At 35.2% G+C, this 17,502-nt stretch overlaps 1 protein-coding gene and 1 long non-coding RNA gene across 7 annotated transcripts in view; one reads left to right on the plus strand and one right to left on the minus strand.

Annotated features, from left to right (window-relative positions):
- LOC107179246 overlaps positions 1-16,908 on the minus strand; it is a 91,899-nt gene extending 74,991 nt beyond the window's left edge. Inside the window, exons 1-3 of the long non-coding RNA XR_001509826.2 lie at positions 16,831-16,908; positions 15,824-16,006; positions 2,779-2,831 (exon numbers count right to left, since the gene is read on the minus strand). This is a non-coding gene — a long non-coding RNA (uncharacterized LOC107179246). The remainder of the gene's footprint in view (positions 1-2,778; positions 2,832-15,823; positions 16,007-16,830) is intronic.
- Positions 16,909-17,080: 172 nt separating this feature from the next.
- PIK3C2G (phosphatidylinositol-4-phosphate 3-kinase catalytic subunit type 2 gamma) overlaps positions 17,081-17,502 on the plus strand; it is a 352,007-nt gene continuing 351,585 nt past the window's right edge. For all 6 annotated transcript variants that reach the window (XM_042991840.1, XM_042991839.1, XM_007072860.3 and 3 more), the window contains exon 1: positions 17,081-17,349. The gene's annotated coding sequence lies outside the window, so the exon portion shown is untranslated. The remainder of the gene's footprint in view (positions 17,350-17,502) is intronic.

Consider the following 17,502-nt stretch of genomic DNA (forward strand, 5'->3'; position numbering starts at 1 on the left):
TGACAGAAAAAGAGAGTGACAATCTCAAACAATAATAAAGTTTCTAAGAGATGTTTATAAAGACCTTTTATAGCCTTTAAGCTCCCTGTCTGGGCCTTGGGAGCTAGTGAGAAAGAGGATTAAATAACTAGATTATTACTGGTAACTGTTTAGTTGTATAAACTAAATGTGCCGATGGAAGTGTTAATGTAAAAATTGGAGAAAATTGATTTTGATAGTTATCATACCAGTCACTCAAGGTGCTCAAACAAAGCATGGGAACATGTAATTTTAGTTATAGTAACTGATAAGATAAAATCAAGGTGAACAGAACTCCTTTCACAGTGTTGTAGTGAATCATTAAACATGTAATAAGCTTCAAAGTTCAGTCTATTTGCATTTCTAATGGAAAGAGAAATAAAATTTAAAATAGAGAAGAAAACATAAGGTGACTAATATTAACATACGGTGTGTTGTAAAATATTTAATCACAAAATGCCTGAATAATTATGAAAATTATTAATTCACAAGTAGAGTTTAAGTTCCCATAAGCAAAATTTTCTTCAATGTGCATTTTTAAAAAATTTATGGAATAATTGTTCTAAATAACAATTGTTGAGAGAATAGGGTAAAGCAAAAATACTTTGTATAATCATTTAACTGCTGAAGATCTTGGTTCAAAACTCTTCATTTAGAGATGGGACTGTAAAACCTAGAAAGGTCATGTGTTGTGGTCAATGTCAGTATTTGACTTTCACCTGGTCCAAAGGACAATTCAAAATCAAAGAAAAAATGGAGGTAAAATAGAAACTTTAGAAACACAGAGAGCTAACTATACATTTCAGCCACAAGTAGAGTGTGCACCCAAAGAATAACAAGCAAAAAAGAGCACTAGGCCCTCAAAAAACCATCGTCAAGACAATACAATCTTCATTACAGAGCCAAAACTTTGTGTTTTTTCATTTCTAGTTTATGAAACTAGCTTTCATTTTTAATGCGTATACCCTTTCCTATGGTCCTGCGTTTTAAAATAGAATTTCAAATTCAGAAACTCTGAACATAACCATCAGTCAATCTGTCATTTTAATAATATTTAAAGGGCACTCATAAACTCATTAATGTATTAAACATTCTGACTGTTTATGTGCTAGATATTCCCATAGATAACAGAAATATTAAGAAACCTATGACTGAATCCCTGCTTTCTAAAGTTAATATTAAGAAAACAAGTTAATGTTCAGTAAGAGAGAACAAAGTGACAATTATATAACTCAAGGTACAGTGTGATAATAACTATGAGACACAGAGGCTCTATTACAAGAGTTTTGTATAAAAATAATGATACAAGAATATTAGCTGTCAAAATGGTCTTGGTAAATTAAAGGTATAGAATCAAGCAAAATAAATTTATCTGCCAAAGAAAATGTGTGAAGGATAAATTCTTTTTCCCCCAAACGTCATGATGTATAACAAAGCAGAAAACTTCCAATCAATATAGATACACAAGTTTTAGTGGATTGATAAAAAGGCATAATAAAATAGAGAACTGGTAGGCACAAACTTTGCATTATCTTTAGTGGAATTCTGGGCTTGTCTCATGTCTGATTTCTGGGTATCTGAGAATCAGTACCTTAGTCAAGATAGTTTTAAGTCCAGGTATTTATTTTCTCTGATATCTTACAATATCTTTCTACAAGTGATTTAAAGTGTTAATTAAATCAGGAAAATATTAAGGTTTCTAGTCATTATTAAATGAGATACATCTTTAGCATTGCTATAATGCTATTAGTTGCTTGGAGCTGTGAAGAATAACTAAGAAGGTACAGTCTTGTCTTCAGAATAATTACAATACATTTATAACAATAAACATTAATTTGAAAAACAATTCAGAAATAATATATGACCATATGGAGTTAAATAGAAAGTGTGCATCATAGATAATACATAATACTGATGGTGTCTGGGAAGGAAAAAAGCAAAATCTCCTTTTTTAATTTAACAGGTAGATTATTATACAAGATTCCTCTTGAAATCAAAGATTTGGATGCGATTCCCCGATTTTTCTATCTGTGCACACGCAAGTCCTATATTTCTTTTGGCTTTCAATTTTTCAACTATAAATGGGATGCAATTTCACTTGCCCAGCCTTTTAACAGAAGTTTTATGAGAGTCAAATGGTAAACCATGTAACAATAATGCAATAAGAGATCAAATGGGCATCTGAATTTTAAGATATTTGATTTAAAAGTATGTGATCCAAAGATTAGGAAACACTTATGGAAAAAGGGAAAATAAAGATATATTCTATAACCAACAGGTCAAGAGGGGTATTTCTTATATAACAACCACACTGTTTTATTCTTTATGTGTTATTACCTCTTATTTCCAATGAATTCCCATTTTAATTCAGAGGTGACATCTGCATTTTACATTTTTGATGTGGGTATAAGATAATTAAGTACTGAAAAGAAGTCTACTTCATAGTGAAAGATTAACTTACATTTCAATATTATATCATAAAATTGTTAAGGTAGGGCTGAATACTTTTGCAGCACTTTGTTACATCATTAGTATGTAAAGCAGAGTCCAATTCAGTCATTTACCATTATCAATATCACTATCACATAGATTGGAATTTTTTAATTGTCAAAACTAGAACATCCTCTCCCTACAGGCTGACTTTTGTAGAAACTCAAATTATAACCAATTGTTTGCTTAGCAGACTCTGAATCAGAAAAACAGAAATTTTATAATTTGAACATTTAATGGCAATAGGCTAAGATGATGAAATTCACTTACTTTTATGTTGGAGACCATCTATCCCAGAATTTCCCAAGTCACATTATAAGGGGCTGATGAAGAAAAATGATATGCTGCGTAAAACAATGTGTACTCAACAAATTCTAGAAATTTGCTTTGTCATTGCAAGAATTCTCACAACTTTAGATTTTATTTTTATTTTTTGGCACGGGATGGGAGCTAAATATCTGATCTATCCCAGAACTAGAAATCCAAGAAATCCAGGCTTAGACTATGTAATTATAATACTCGAAAGGCTACAATTTCTCCTCTCAAGATGTGTGGACATCTCTTTTTGTGGCATCTTTGGGGAAGGGGAGCTAAGACCATCAGATTCAATGAGATTCAAATTATGGAGAATTGGTAGGAAGCAGAAAATGATACCTCTTGATATATGTCCCTCAGAATTTAATGAATCAAGTAGTTAGAGCATTGAAATAACACAGCCATCATAAATATATATTTATATTTTATATTATTAGGAGAGATAAGAACATAGTATAGATGCAAAACTTTGTACAGCATAATGAAATATGCTTTGCTTAAAAAGGGAAGGGAAAGGAAGTGGAGAGGAGGGGAGAGAAGGGGAGGAGAGGGGAGGGGAGGAGAGAGGAGAGGGGGAGAGGAGAGGAGAGGAGGAGAGGAGAGGAGAGAAGAGGAGAGGAGAGGAGAGGAGAGGAGAGGAGAGGAGAGGAGAGGAGAGGAGAGGAGAGGAGAGAGAAGAGAAGAGAAGAGAAGAGAAGAGAAGAGAAGAGAAGAGAAGAGAAGAGAAGAGAAGAGAAAGAAGAGAAGAGAAGAGAAGAGAAGAGAAGAGAAGAGAAGAGAAGAGAAGAGAAGAGAAGAAGAGAAAAAACAAACAAACAAACAAAACCCAAAAAACAAAAGGGAAAGGAAGGGAAGGGAAGAGGGAAGGGAAGGGGGAAGGGAAGGGAAGAGAGAAGGGAAGAGGCAAGGGAAGGGGGAAGGGAAGGGAAGAGAGAAGGGAAGAGGGAAGGGAAGGGAAGGGAAGGGAAGGGAAGGAAAGGAAAGGGAAGGAAAGGAAAGGAAAGGAAAGGAAAGGAAAGGAAAGGAAAGGAAAGGAAAGGAAAGGAAAGGAAAGGAAAGGAAAGGAAAGGAAAGGAAAAGAAATTAACTTTCTGGATTATAAACTGTGGAAGTGGTACCTGAGAGCTGCCAAGGGTATCTGAGAATGGTGTGGACACAGAAACAGAAGTGAGATAGGAAGAAAGAAAGACCAAATCCTGATGATAGTATTGAATTCATAGATCAAGCAGTGTCTGATGTCAGCTATCTTGCTTAGCTTAATTTTTAAATTATATAAACTGGTAAATTCTCTCTCTCTTTCCCCTCCTCTCCTGCTAAACAAACTGGCAAGCAAACTAAGCTTTTACTGATTAACTTGGGTGATATCTGGATAGCTTCCCTCAACTTTGATTTCATAGCTGCTTTTTGTATTTTCTATTACTGACCAATCACCCTTAAAATTGTCATATTCTTTTTATATGTCAAGGTTATATATTATACATAAAGAGAATACATTGGGGCATCTCTTGCTCCTATCATATATCTCATTGAGGTGATTCATCTCTGCTCTGACCAATTATGTACGGGTTTTAAAATTATTTCTCAAGAGAATTTTGTTTTATTCATAATTCATAAAAAATGTTCTCATATTTTCCCCTCTGTACTCCTTGCAGGCATAATCGTGAACTCAATGAAATAGTTCCAACTACCTTCTTTTAAATGTAAATCTCCCTGATCTAATGGGGTCCTTTTTGTTATTAGGACTCGAGCACATATTCTCTGTATCCTAAGCACACAAAACAGCATCCAGCACATCACAGGCTTGAAGGTTGTTGGATTTCTTCCTAGACAAAGTAATTAATCTGCAATTTTCTCTTGCTGTGACTTTCACTTTGCCTGAGCTGCACAGGTGCTGAAAACTTTGGTCTGTCTCTCTCTTTCCCACTCCCTGCCAAGGATGTACCTCAAGAAAAATCTTGAGGTTTTTAGGAAATAAATATGATAAAATTTTAATGGTTGTGTAGTATTATGTTTTTGTTTTTGCCAGTTGATGGTATTTCCTGTTGAATAAGAATTACTTTTAAAAAAATGAACATGTAATGGTGAAATTTAATTGAAGAGAGTTTGAGACTATCACCCGCACTTGCCAACTTAAATTATATCACTAAACTAATTATCTTTCCACCTTTCCCTTAAAATTGGTATTATTCTTGTTCATCTTTTTCTCCCACTTCCATTATACATATTTTTATCCTTCTTGTGGTTCCTCTAGACCCTCAATAATCAGTAGGCTTCACATCATAAACTATTACATTGAAACTATCTGGGGCAAAATATTATATATATTGTTTCCTGTGTTAGTGAGAAATGTAGCCAAGATCAGTTAGTGATATCTGCCAGAGTAATTGTTTGCATAATAATAATGAACAATACAATAAATTTGCTCCTCCAAATTTAGCCAAATGATTGTATGATACTATTAAGATTTTTTGACTAGACACTATATCTACAATCTTCATGTGTCCAGAATTAGAAATTAAAACAAGTATTAGAGGTGCCTGGGTGGTTCAGGTGGTTGAGCCTACAGACTCTTGATTTTCAGCTTAGGTCATGAAATGGAGCCCTGCACTGAGCGTGGAGCCTGCTTGAGATTCTTTCTCCTTCTGCCCCTCCCCACTCCCCTTTCTCTCTCATAAATAAATAAATAAATAAATAAATAAATAAATAAATAACAGGGCTTAAAAATTTTTTTAAATCTTCATCTGATTTTTTTGTTGAAGAAGTAGTAAAACCTCAAAAATATCAATAGTTCTTTAAAAAAATTTTTTAAAGTGAAAATACTGTTTTCCTGGAGATAACAAATGTGGGATGCCCTGGATTTAAATCTGAATTCTAGCTAGTGACAAGTTTAACTTAATGTAGTCAGAATTAGTCAAAAAAGAAAAAGTCTGATTGTGGCATGTCTTACAGCAAATAAAATATCTATTCATTAATTAGCCTGAGAATATGTTATTAACTAGCACTGCTAAGGGTTAGCACTTGTGTTAACAGTAGTATTCCATATTTCTATATACTATAACTAGATATAGGAAAGCAGAACAACTTTGTTATTTAGTTTTATTAAGGGAAAAGAGAAATGACAGGAGGCCCGGATGGCTCAGTTGGTTAAGCGTCCAGCTCTTGGTTTCAGATGAGGTCATGATCTCCATTCATGAGTTTTAGCCCCATGTGGGGATGCACTGACAATGTGGAGCCTTCTTTGGATTCTCTCTCTCTCTCTCAAGATAAATAAATAAACATTTTTTTAAAAAATAGAATTGACAAATTTATCCCTAATATAGCAGGGATATATATATATCCCTAATACAAATATATCCCTAATATAATCTTTCACTATTCTGCAATTTACACATATTGGTGTCTTCTTTAATTTTAATCCACCAATGGGGGAGGTGGGGAATAAAATATCTTAGAAAGGAGCATATAGTTTTCATAAGGCATGATTTTTCTCAGTACCAAATCCTACTTCTGCCACAATCACGAGTGGCTTCTTGATATTTAGAGAAGCATTTAATTTCCAGCAGGTGGCGCTCTAGAATAGTTGGGAACCCAGGTTTGCTTCCATCTGAAACAAGGCAGAAGTGCCTTCATTAACATTCAAGTTAACAGAAATTCTGGAAACACAGAATGCATATTCAAACCAAATAAATGCCTTGTTGTCTTTTATTTGATAGCATTTAAAACTCTAAATATTTTTCTGTCTCTGACCTGACTTACTGTCAGGGAAAACTAGCAACACAACAATGTAGATATTGCAGCATTCAAATAAAATAGACAAAAATATAATGCGACATGTTAGAAAAGTAGGCCAGGTTTAGAGAACAATATGCCAGCTTCTGTTTTAACTTTCAATAAAGTGCATTTATACATGTATTTGAATAACATTTGATGACACAGAATTGTATTATATGCAAAATATATGCAAAATCAGATAATTATAGAAATTTATAATTTCCCAGCAATTATTGAAAATATAACTGAAATTATAAAATCTTTGTTTGTAATAAGCATATGGAAAAGCTGGAGGAAAAGTAGAAAGTAAGAAGAGATAAAAAGAATTTATTATTTAAAGAAGAAAGGAGCGGGGCGCCTGGGGGGCTCAGTTAAGCATCCGACTTCGGCTCGGTCATGATCTCGTAATTTGTGAGTTCGAGCCCCGCATTGGGCTCTGTGCTTACAGCTCAGAGCCTGGAGCCTGTTTCAGATTCTGTGTCTCCCTCTCTCTCTGACCCTCCCCTGTTCATGCTCTATCTCTCTCTGTCTCAAAAATAAATAAACATTAGGGGCGCCTGGGTGGCTCAGTCGGTTAAGCGGCGGACTTCAGCTCAGGTCATGATCTCATGGTTTGTGAGTTCGAGCCCTGCGTTGGGCTCTGTGCTTACAGCTCCGAGCCCGGAGCCTGTTTCGGATTCTGTGTTTCCTTCTCTCTGACCCTCCCCCATTCATGCTCTTTCTCTCTCTGTCTCAAAAATAAATAAACTTTAAAAAAATAAAATAAAATAAAAAATAAATAAACATTAAAATATTTTTTTCATTAAAAAAAGAAGAAAGGACAATTCTGTTAATTCTTGAATTTTCTATGTAGAATTCCTAGAAATCCTTGCCTAATGAAAAGATATGTGGCATTATGGAGGTATTATACTTTGGCTACAGTAAACTGATCCATTTTCTATGCATGGACAAATTGGGAACATTGGTGATCTTGCTGAGTTACTGATGATTTCCAGCACATTTATTTATTTCTATCAGCAATAAGAATTTATTCAATGGTCAAACTATATTTAGAATGTCAAAGTTCGTTTACACTGTCAACTAATAATTTTCTGAGGAAATTGGAAGTTTTAGTCATAATCATTTATGTCCTGAGAGCTTTTTGTCTGAGTATTACTGTTTACCAGTTATTATATTGTATAAACAGCAAATGCATCTCTAATATAACAGTAAGCATGTGAGAATAGTACAGGCTGCTTAAAGCAGATTTGAAACACATCATGTAAAACGTATTTAGGGCAGCACCTGCATCACAAATGCATCAATGAGTGTCACTCTTATTTTTGTGGAACTTTAAGGTGCTCCATAGTTTTAAAATATTTGTTATTTTAAAACTCCCATTGAAGAGGTTCCTGGGTAGCTCATTCAGTTAAGCGTCAGAATCTGGATTTTGGGTGAGGTCATAATCTCGTGATCTATGGGTTCAAGCCCCACACTGGGCTGCATGCTGGCAGTACAGAGCCTGCTTGGGATTCTCTCTCTCTCTCTCTCTCTCTCTCTCAAAATAAATAAATAAACTGTAAAAATAAATAAGTAAAATAAAAGACCTGTAGAGGTCAAGAATAGATCCCTGATTTAAATATTTGAATATGTATGCTGTTATCATAAATCTGTTTTTTTTTGAAATATGCAACAAAAATGTTTTATCCAAAACATTTAATCCAAAACCACTTTAACCTGAAAATGGATTGTTCAAAAGTAATCATTCTTTGGCCTTAAATCACAACTCCACTTCTCTGCAGCCTCAATGCAACACATTATAGTCATATATACACCACACCCACTTACAGGGTTTTGGGAGGTTGTATGCAAATTAAACTAGTAATTTATCTTACAGGAAGAATACTGAGCATACTAAAATTACATGTGACACTTGGACAATATTAATATCTCTACTAATAATCTATCCCTTAATGTAATAAACTCTTCAATGATTGCAAAGTATGCAAATTTGTTTTTCTTTAAATTTATCTTAAAATAGTTGTTCCAGCTGAAAAGCTGTTTCAAACATTAACATTTGGAATTAAGTAGACCAAATATTCAGATTCAGGTCAATGTTTCCAGTTCTCAGGCAAATACACACACACATTACTACAATTCTCTAAGCAAAGTACAACTACGTATGTACAGCCTACAGATGAAACTAGAACTAATATAGTGCAAATTCCTAATTCTCAATTTTGCTTAAAGATTGAAGTGAGAAGAGAACATTATATTTTAATTAAACCCAACATAATTATCTACTGTATGCATATATTTTAATATAAAATGTAACAACCTAAATAAATTTTATACTTGCTATGGCCTAGTATAGACTTCTTTGCCAATAGGGCACTTTGTTGGAAAAGTTTGAGAAAAATTGATGAAGTTATATTATCACCTAAATTATATTGTTTTTCAGAATTGCATTCTCTTTCCTTACTTACGTTGATGTTAATACAGTGTGTATGTTTATGAAATGTTACAATATTAATTACATTGAAGAGTTACGATTTTAATGACTCTGAAGCTATGTTATTTGGGGAGAAAACTATCTTTTTCAAAGTTTATCTTATTTGATCTTAAAACAACCATAAACAACTGATATGAAATGCATTATTCTCATTCTATCTTTAAAGAGAGACTAATCAACCAAGATGGGATGTCAAAAAAAAAATGTTAAGTAAAAATTAACCTGATAATGGGGCTTACAGTTCTGACCATGATAGAGTAGTGTTCATCAGATTTATAATTCCGCTGCAAATAGCTACAAGACTGTACAAAATTGGAAAACAGAGAACTGGGGGTTGTGATCAATGAGAGAAAGAAAATACAGGAAATGAGCTCTATGTTCATCCTGGCTTTCTGCTAAGGATCACTTTCCAGTTTAAGAAGTGGAGCCCAAACACAAAACAGCAATCTCCTTGAGGAAAAGAAACAAGGATTGGATTTCTGCACCACCAAAGTACCTGTTATTTGCAGGGAAGGGTAACAGAGAGAAGGCAGCTGGACAGAGAATTCCATATCTGCGTAAGAGACATCTTGAGTCCTTGTGCAAATTCTAAGCTGTGCGTGTACAGAGAGGTACTCCACCAGTGTGGCACACTGCTCTGTAGAGCTATAAACCCAACAGAGAATCTAGGCTTGGCAGCACTAGAGTATTAAAAACCTCACCAGCCAGAAGGGAGAGACTGTGATGGACATTCTAGGAATTAAGTTGAAACGTCAGAATTGCCAGGGCTTAAGTGAAGTCCTGGTCTATCTCTGTGCTGCAGTCAAGCTCAAAATGATCAAGTTGAAACACCAGTAAAGTCACTTGCCTGCCAAAGCAAAATTAAAGACCTTCACAGTCTTCTGAATCCAGAAGATCTGTAAAGGTGGGAGCAATCGATGGCGATAGCATTTAGGACAATAATTGTAACTGGGAGGAGAGGTAGGACTGTTTTGGAAAGAGGATAATGGAAATGTCCTATATTTTGACCGAGCTCTGACTTAGGTCTATGCATTTTTCAAAACATCAGACTGTGCACTTAAGACCTATACATTTTGCTGCATGCAAATTATGTCTCAAAAAAAGAGAGATTATATACAAACAAGATAACAGAAAAAAAGGAGTTTACATTTTAAAAAGTTGTGCTAAAATTTTTTATGGAATGGAAGAGGAATTTCTTTCTCTACTGTATTAATTTCGACTCCAAATGCAACAAAATTAATAAAGGAATAAATGCCAATAGTTTTTCTAAAAAAACTTTTTTTTTAAGTGAATGTATCTAGTTAGTAGAAATAATCAATAAGGGTATGGGAATGCAAAAAGGCGCAGGAGCAGGATCAAGATATACTGACAGTGAATCCTTAAATGTGTTGGTGTTTACTATGTTCGAAAATCAAGAGAATGTGAATAAAACGCAGAAGAGTAAACATGCATGTAACCATATTATTATACAAGGCAGAAAGTAATAAATGCCTCAAAAGTTGTTGAGATAAAGAACAATGCAAGATGTGAACAAGGGTTTTTCTGGACAACTTAAACCTGAAAAAGGTGAAAAAAGACTAAAATGGAACCTAGCCACCAGGTCGCCAGGGCCACTGTACTTTGTAGCTGTAGTGGAATGCTATCCTCAAAGGCCTAAACGTATTTCCCAAATGCTCACAATAAAATTCTAGTATGACTGTCACTATCCCTTATGTTCAAATTCTAACGATCTATGGTAAGGTAAACTATAACCATTAGTAAATAAAATTAGCCAAAACCAACCTGGCAACTTAAACTAATTTCCTTTAACTTTCAAGAAAACAAATATTTTGGGGCACCTGGGTGGCTGAGTTGGTTAAGCTTCTGACTCTTGGTTTCGGCTCGGGTCACGATCTCGTGGTTCTTGAATTCAAGCTCCACATCTGGCTCTCTGCTGTCAACACAGAGCCGGCTTTGGATCCTCCCTCTCTCTCTCTCTGTGTCTCTCTCTCTCTCTGGCCCTCCCCTGCTTGCTGTTGCTCTCAAAATAAATAAACTTTAAAAAAAAAGTATTTGATTACCATATAATTATCTCTCTCTTTGGATCCTCTCTCTCTCTCTCTCTCTCTCTCTCTCTCTCTCTGTGACCTTCCCCTGCTTGCTGTCGCTCTCAAAATAAATAAACTTAAAAAAAAGTATTTGATTACCATATAATTATCTTCTTACAAGAGAACTGAACACAACTCCCCCAGAGACTGCACACACTTTGTAGGCTACATTCTGCAAAGCCACTTTGGGAAGCTTCTGGAGATGCTTTAAAGGTCAAACACACATTGGCTTTTACAAATCAATACAATCCCTAAAAAGCTTAGTGTGCTTTTGGTTTAGTTACTGACCATCAGATCCACAAGCAAATAACCATAACCAAAGATCTAATCTAGACAAGGTTTCCATGCTTGCAAACTATCTTCTTATATTTAGTGGTTTCTTTGCTCAGCACGTTTCTGCTTTCCTTTAATTTAATGGTGTCTACTTTGAAATTATCTGAAAATATTAGTTTAGATAGGAAAGCATCACCCTTACTCCAACCTTTGAAACTAGAATGGACCCCAATTAACTGAGAAGTTTTAATGTGGGCACTTCACACCATCAGAGACCTATTTACTGTTTAAGCTGCTTGCTTAAAATCATCTCTTATAACCAGCCCGAGTACACCTTGTCACAGAACTTTGCACAAGAAAGAGCCAACATATCTAAATGTTCTGTGTTTTTTCAATGTTCTGAGTTCTTTCAAACAGTTCGCATGTTCTTTCAGCAAGAAGACTACCTTTTTTAAGGATCACAAGTGACAGTTTTACCAAATGTTTTATTATGGTGTCATAAGGATCACTTGTTTTCCAGCCTCTGCAATATCTCTGCTCTTGCTTTCCACCATCTGTTAGACCAATGCCTAATTTATTTTTTTCAGTATGGTAGAGTTCCACTTCTAGTAACCAAGTTATGTTTTATTTAAGATTCAGATGCCATCAAAAATAGGCTAAAATCCAACATTACAAATAAGATAGAAATTTATCTTATAGGTGGTTCACTATTGGCTGAGCAATCCACCATTCTCAACAAGTAACTTATAACTTTAGATTCAGCGAAGCTGGTCAGCCTTTGCTTTCACACAGTGATCAGTAAGAGAGAAAGGTGCCAGAATATTGCATGCTATATCCTTTTGAGGACAAACCCCAGAAGTATCAAATCTAACATCTGTTTAAATTCCATGATCTAGAATTTAGACACATGGTCATACCTTCCAGTTAGAGAGGCTGAGAAAGGCAGTCTTTAATTGGGTAGAAATGTGACCAGCTGAAACTATACTATGGAAAGAGATTAAGAACAGATATTGGGCAACAACTCACAGTCTGACATGCTACCGTGTTATGCAGAAACAAATCTAAATATTTAGAGCAGGGAAGAAAAATGTAATTCAGAGAATACAGTGCTTCCAAAAAATGACGAAAGGAAGAGCCAAGGTTGTGGAAAAGAATACTCCAGAACACAGTATTATCTGAAAATATTAGTTTAGATAGGAAAGCATCACCCTTAATCCAACCTTTGAAACGAGAATGGACCCCAATTAACTGAGAAGTTTTAATCCCTTAGTCCCCCCAGGGATTGGACCACTGGAACTACTGAGTACACACTTTCCACTTTAAAAGCAATTCCATAAACAGAAAACTGGGAATTAGCTGTCACCACTACCTTTGTCACAGCTACCTCTCAACACCCAGGGAAGTGAGGAATGGACACACTGGAGTATTGCTTTAGAAACCAAGATCTTGCTTGCCAAGAGAAAAGAAAATACAGGGCAACATAAATATTCCTTGCTTTCACCTTTTAAAGTTTGTTTGAAAACATCTTCTTGGTAGAAACTAATTCTCATCTTGACTCCTGGCTGCAAGGTACATGGGCAATGTCACTTTAAGGTTTTCAGAATCAGTAGTCAGACAAGTACAGGAGGAAAAAGTTCGGGATGATGTTTAATGAAACAATCCACAGCATTCACCAGTGCTACTAATGAACAACAAGCACCCTAGTAGAGCAGGTATTGTTAAAAAACTATTTTATTCCAAGTGAATACTCTTTAATGAACGTTTCATTTGTGTTTATTCTTTAGTAATTGAATAATCCCGTAGAACAAAATGCTTGGATTAATTTCACAAAGAATATCAAAAAACATAGTTGGTGTAAAGTTTGGAAATATCAATATCAATTTCTTGCTCTTTTATACTAGATTTTAAACAAATACTATTTTTGAAGGCCTAAGAGTTCTAACTTTAAAAAGACTTCATTTTGTATTGATATACTTCTTCCCTAACACCAAGCTAAAGTGGATGAAAGAATAAGCAATTTACTTCTCATATAGCAGCAATGCAACTAGGACTTAATTTCAAAACGACTTGCTCAAAGCCTTCCCTTTGTCAGTTTCCTAATATTTGAAGTAGAAATATACAAATAACTTTATCCTATCAGCAAATGCCTTCATTTGTTTTCCAGTGAGGTACTAACTGGGTTCAAATCGCTATACTAGGCAACAGGGCTGGGGGAAGGAATTGTAAGCTCCATGACAGCTGGGACGTTGCCAGTCTTGTTTATCAGACTGTACCTAGTACCAAGCAGGTGCTAAGCACCCAGTAGATACTCTATCAGAATTCTTGACTTCATAAGTGAGGTCCTATTTTCAAAAGGGTTTATGTAAATAATATTAAGAGGAATGAAGGGTAGGGCAAATACTAAGCATATATGAAACCTGCACGTTGCCTCAAGGTTGTGAACCATAATGCTCTGGATTAAAATGTCAAGATTACTGTTCAATTCAATCTTATTAAGTCAGTCTTGTCCAGGTTTGAGGCAAGACTGCAGGCTGACTACCAAGGATACTTACAGAACCTAGCTTGGAATGTATTTTCTAAAAATTAAGACATTTAAAAAACTTTAAAAATTAAAAAAAATTAAAATCAAAGCATTTGGAACAAATAAATTACATTTACTTTAAAGTGTGTGTGTGGGGGGGAATAAACACACCTAGAAAAGGTAGTTTATATGTACTTGGACATTAATTTCTTAATGCCGTGAGCAGTGGAAGTTTTAGGAGTCTATCCACCAAGACACTTAAAACTCTTGTTTCTAACACTTTTTAACTTTGCATTTTATTTTTAAAAAAAAGCATAGACAAAATAACCCAAAGTAATATTAACACAACACACAGGAAATGGAAGAAACACTGCAGAGATTGCCTTTTTCCCCCAAAGACTTGCAATTTCAGCACCACAGGCTGTTCATGTTGTCTTAAATGCTTTGCCTGAAAAATAAGTAGACTACTCTGTAAGACACAACGTTTTACCTGTTTAAAGTAGCAGGCATAGAACAAAACCACGAAAAAGTAAATAATAGAAATAGCACAATTGTCCATCTCATTTTATTTTTAATTAAAACTTCTACTGAAATAGGTAAGCATACATGTTAAGTAAGGAAACGGATGGTACTGAAGGGCATATTTTCAAAGAAAACAGAGTACAAGGTACACTTTGGTACCCGTTCTTGTTAATAAATAATCACTATCAAACTGAGCTAGCCTTAATCTTTCAGTTCTACCAAGATTAGATTGCTCCTTTTCAAAACCGTTCAGCTCTCCTCTTAGCTTCTCCTGCAATGTACATGAGTCTACCCTAACCTAGGATAAGAGACTTGAAGGTACAAAAATTCCCAATTTTTCAAGGGAGTATTTTCTTAAAAATTAGTGGCTCATTCCAAGAATCAATGCAAAGAGACAGTGAGTGTTTAGCATAAATGTATTCAGGAAAGATCACTGCAAATAAAGCTATTTTTAAACCCTTCTACCTCTCCAGAATCTCAAAGTTAAGAATGGCAGTCTAGGTTATGACTAAAATATAAAGGTGCAACCATTGTCACCTTCCATTTCCAGGCTAAGTTTCCAATTTGTGTTAATCTCTCACACTTATGTTTCTCTCTAAGGAAAGGAGTATGAAGGGAGGGTGTACATTTTGAACCTTTCATATTATAAATATCTTTTCATAAGCAGCACTGAGAGTGAATGAAATTCTCAATTTTCTGTTCTCCATCCTTCTATCCAAGAAATCCCGTCTTAAAAAAAAAACTAATACAAAATTAAAAGAAAGCAAAAAAAGAAGAAAGTGAGGATCCTATAATATATTCTGGTAACAAAAAAGTGACCCAACATAATTTTGGTTGCTAAGACCTTCTCCAATAAAGTAAGCATGCTTCTGGCTAAACCTCGTTCCTGGATCCAATTAGATAATTTTATGGGTTGCCACAAAATTTCCACACTCATTGCTCATTTTCAACAGTAGCATACAGAAACAATAACAACAAACTACCCACATGTATTTTCTTGTTAACCTTTTAAATAGTCCTTTTATTTCTGTTTCTTTGAAATATGATTAGATAATAAGAAATACTTTAAAATTGAAATTTACTATGGTCTTAAAGTTGAGAAAACAAAACTGACATTTTCCTAAACCTGAGAAAAGAAAACACATCAAATCTTAATGAAATAAGGAAAATAACTTGATAGTCAAACTCACAGAATGGCTAAAGTAGCATTTTCAAGGGTTCACTTCTGCTCCCGCGAATTGAAATCACTTGTTCCCTGTCCCCCACCCACTCCCACATTCAAATGCATGATAATATGAGGGGAAAAAAATGGAGAAATATGCTCGCCTTACTCACTTTTTTCAAAAATATATTTTTGTTTCCATATTGTTGCTAAGTATCGCTTGGCACAAATTCTGTTTAGCACAGAGAAGCTAATTCATTGTTGTGTGCTTAAATCCTGTATTCATTATGTAAACTCCTTCTTTCCATATAGCCCTCCAGGGTTTGATGAAAAATAGATTCCCAAACAAGCCAAACCTGCCAAACAGGAATAAAAGCTTTCAGAGGAAGCATAATGTTCCCTTGAAATAGAAGTGTTTTAGCTTGTAGGAGCATATTTCACTCTTGCAAAGAAATGAGATCATGTTTCATTTCAGGAAGATGTATGCTTCAGGTAAGACACGGAAACAAATAAACCTCCTGTACTTAACCAAATACATAGAAGAATATTTGAATTCAAATGTACTGCTGAGGCAAAGCAGCTCCTTAATTGTATCGTGAAACTTAAATGGTAGAGGAGTTTAAGATCTGAGTAAGTTTGTAAATACTCTCCAGAAGATAAATACTTCCTGAAAAACTGATTGTGCTTTGATTATCCCTTCTCTCCCTCCCTCGTTACTTCTCTCCCTCTTTTCTCTCTGTCTCTTTGGCTGACCCTACAGATTGCCTTGATATCATATCCCTTTGTCATTTCCTCACTGCTCACTTTTATGTCCGTCAGAGTCTTGAGCCAATTTCAGTCACGTCTGCTGGTGGACTTTTCCTTTGTGCACATTTTCTTCAGTATCTTTCTGCTAGTGCCAGTAGTCTATAAGGCTGCATGCTGATGATGACTCCAAAAGGAAATTCTTATTAAAGGAAGGGTAGATATTCTTAACATATGGGTTTCAAACTGACTGGAGTTCCTGTTGGAGAAAAGCAGCTGTTTCCTTTCTGTTCTGTCACTCCATGCTGGGCTCCTGCCCTGTCCTGTCTGCCTGCCTCTGTACTGACAGCTCACTGAAGGCCGGCATGAACCCATATGTGTCCCAATTGCCCCCTCACTTTCGAGCCTGGCAAACAAATAGATTTCCGGCACTTACGATTAAAGACAGAAGTGATACGCCCCACTTTAAAAAAGTAATTATAAAATGTAACTTGCATATGGTGCACAGCTTTTAAAATGCATTGTCTAATGTAACACTGTATATCAGGTAACAGATTCAGAGAGATCTTAAAGAACAGATGTCATTTACGTTATGAAGAACGTCACCTATGTCATTATTAACGTCATTAAGAGCTTGGATTTGAATCAAGTTTTTCTTATTCCAACTTAAGGCTCTTTCCATAACATGCTACTCATACTCTACCCATCTACTTGCCATCTGCTCCGCGGAGAAAGCAAGTCTGTGAATTGAGCATAAGGAAATAGTAACCGTGTCTGAGCTGGCAAAAAGACAGCTTCGTCCAGTGTCTATGGAAAGGATCACGTTATGTAGATGAGTTACGTGATTCACTGAATGAACAAGCTAGTACATTGCCAGTGTCAGCCTCCAGGCCATGATTTCACTTTTTTTGTCTCCGAGCTGGGATCATTTTCACCGTGAGGAAGCCCTCTTCAAGTAAGCAAACAGTGCAATAGAATTCTCTTGGAGTTTAGAAAGAAAAAGTAGTTTCATTTCCTGTCTAGAAATATATTGCATTGGATGTCTAACTAAATTATTAAATTTTTCCCAAATTTATTATCTGATTAAAGGATACACAGATAATCATAG

Source organism: Panthera tigris, chromosome B4 (assembly GCF_018350195.1).
Source record: "Panthera tigris isolate Pti1 chromosome B4, P.tigris_Pti1_mat1.1, whole genome shotgun sequence".
Classification (NCBI taxonomy): Eukaryota; Metazoa; Chordata; class Mammalia; order Carnivora; family Felidae; genus Panthera; species Panthera tigris.